The 2621-nt window shown below is 44.2% G+C and overlaps 1 pseudogene; it reads left to right on the forward strand.

The window, feature by feature from the left end:
* The first annotated feature begins 1279 nt into the window (after nucleotides 1-1279).
* On the forward strand, nucleotides 1280-1888 carry LOC146633513 (uncharacterized; annotated as a pseudogene).
* The last annotated feature ends 733 nt before the right edge of the window (nucleotides 1889-2621 follow it).

The raw sequence follows: 2621 nt of genomic DNA on the forward strand, positions 1-2621 counted from the left end.
CTCCATCTTACCTATGAGAACAAATCAGTACAAAACATGGTAAGATGACATTTGCTGTTCTGCACTACAGAAACAAACAGTTTAGTTTAATGCAGTGTAACAATTTTTATTTCTCACTAAGCAAAAGCAAAGTGAGTTTCATGTCAGTGTTTCCTGTTAGGAGCAGTCTATGCAAAACTTAGGCGCCGTCTCTTTTTAATGAGTGCAGAGGATGGTAGAGAACAGAAAACAACATGTTGGACTACAGGACAGGACTGCTGCTTTTAGCTCTCTGCTGGGCAGGTGAAGATTTTCACTGATCTCACTGTTGATATGCATTGTTTTTGTTTGTGACACAATTTAATTCAGGTGATTTTTTAAAATATCTTACCAGGTGTTGAAGGTCAGACTCTGACACAATCTGAACCACACCTAATTAAAAGACCTGGAGAATCTCACAGATTGACCTGCACAGCCTCTGGATTCACATTCAGAGACTATGAGATGGTTTGGGTCAGACAGGCTACTGGAAAAGGACCGGAGTGGATTGCTTTTATAAGCATTTCAACTCATAGTTATGCTACGTTTTATTCCCAGTCAGTCCAGGGTAGATTCACCATCTCCAGAGATGAGCAGCAGTAAAGTCTATTTTCAGATGAACAGTTTAAAGACTGAGGACACAGCAGTTTATTACTGTGCCCGAGAGACACACAGTGAGAGGCAGCAATAGAAATGCCATACAAAAACTACACCAGGGAATATTTGCTAAGGTCAGGGTCTTTGTCCAACTTTTTAAACATCCATGGTAACAATGTCATCATTAATTATTATTACAGTGTGTCTTGCCCAGTGTCACCTTGTTTGAATTTCTGTTCCAAATATACAGCATCAATTTTGTTGTTGTTAAGTTAGGAAAAGTCAATAAATTAAACCAGATATGTTGACCAGTTTAGAGACACTAGCTTCATCATCAAAACAGGGACAATTTGTCATTCTTACACCCCATTAAAGGACAATATAAACACAAATTCCAACACATTATAAAAGAAGAAACTATTTTTTTAATCAATAAAACATACAGTGTCATTATCTCTTATAATTGTTTCTCTGTTTTGTTTTTTTTTTCTCTTTTTTTTTCTCTTTTTTCTCTTTGGCTCTCAGCGAAGGCGGTCGCACTTTTCTCCTCTCCTCCTCACCCTTATCTTCCCTGCTTAGCCTCTATGTCCTTGTTTTGTCTCGTGTGCATTACTTTCCCTGGAATAGACTCACACGGTCGTTCTCTAAAACCTAAAAGAGAATTATGGATTTGATCAACTGGTCTCTGAATGCTATTGACACCCTTTTCTCAACGAGAAGTCTGGGCTCGGGAGAGCCTGAGTGCCCTGGAGGGACTTTCCCTGCCGGATACACGATGGACGGGTGGCAGAACTGGAGGGTCATGTGTCTGGCGGGACTGTCGATCGAGGACGCTGAAGATATCTATCTATTCGGAACCATGATAACAGGGTTCGTGCTGATTGGAGTTGGCTTGGCCCTGGTTTATCGGAGAAATAAGAGAGCGGAACCGGCTGTTCAAATCCCCCCAAGGCTGCCCGCTGGAATTGAAGCGATGGGACGAGGCGCGACCTCTCACAATGAACGTAATATGGTCAACACCTTGGAGATGCTTACAGCTGCTGTGAAGGCTCAAAGCAACAACATTGAGCGTATGGGGGGATACATCAGAGAGAGGCCTGCTCAAAATGAGACCCTTGAGCGACAGTTGGACGACATCACAGAACGGATCACTGCAGTTGTGAGGTCTCAGAATCGAAAGAATGACAACACCATGGAATAGAAGTTTGATACCATCATGGGGAGGCTCGCGGCTCTCCAACGGGAGATCGAGAGGCCAGTGCCGGAGTGTTAGGGCAGCCTGAAAATTCTCCTGGGCTGCTCGCATGGAAATTTACAAAATCAACATTGAGATTGCGGACCCCCATAACGGCGCCAGCTGCAGGCCCAAGGCTGGAGCCGAACAATCACTCCCTGATAACGACTGTGTTACGGCTATTCTTCCCGTCCCATGCAAGGACACCTGGATTGGCTGGAGGACTGTTTACTTAGCCTGATAGGCCGAAGGACACTGTCTCAGCTAAACTATGGACACACACACACACTTACACTGATAAGCACTCACTCATCCCCCCTCCCTTTCCAACGCCTTCGATGCTTGTGCCCTACCGGGAAGATAGCAGTCAACTGGACCATCACCAATGCTGCAGGACCGGATGCGCTGTCTACACCGGCTCTCTCTTACCCTTTACCCGCCCCTGTTGCTTGTCTTGTGTTTCTATGGTGTATTGATAGTCATGTGCTTTTGTGCTGAGGTGTTTTTTCTGTTATCAAACTGTTCTCCCACTAGGAGCTCAGTCTGAGTGGAGTTTTTTTTCTCCTCCTCTTACCTCATGTAGTGTATTTTCGTGCTGCCTGCTGTAACCCTAATTTCCCTCGGGATGAATAAAGTATTCTGATTCTGTTAGGGAAAATATTCTAAAACACTTCTTCAGTAAAGACTCAGAGAAAAGAAACACACAGAAGTTCTTGCTAGCAAGGGCAGTCTCAGAGACTCGCGCCTGAAAAACTGCCCCGGCCTTTATTTT

The sequence above is a fragment of the Diplotaxodon limnothrissa genome, linkage group LG4, assembly GCF_057381915.1.
Source record: "Diplotaxodon limnothrissa isolate DT_005_m linkage group LG4, D_limnothrissa_male_GT1.1, whole genome shotgun sequence".
In the NCBI taxonomy this organism is placed as follows: domain Eukaryota; kingdom Metazoa; phylum Chordata; class Actinopteri; order Cichliformes; family Cichlidae; genus Diplotaxodon; species Diplotaxodon limnothrissa.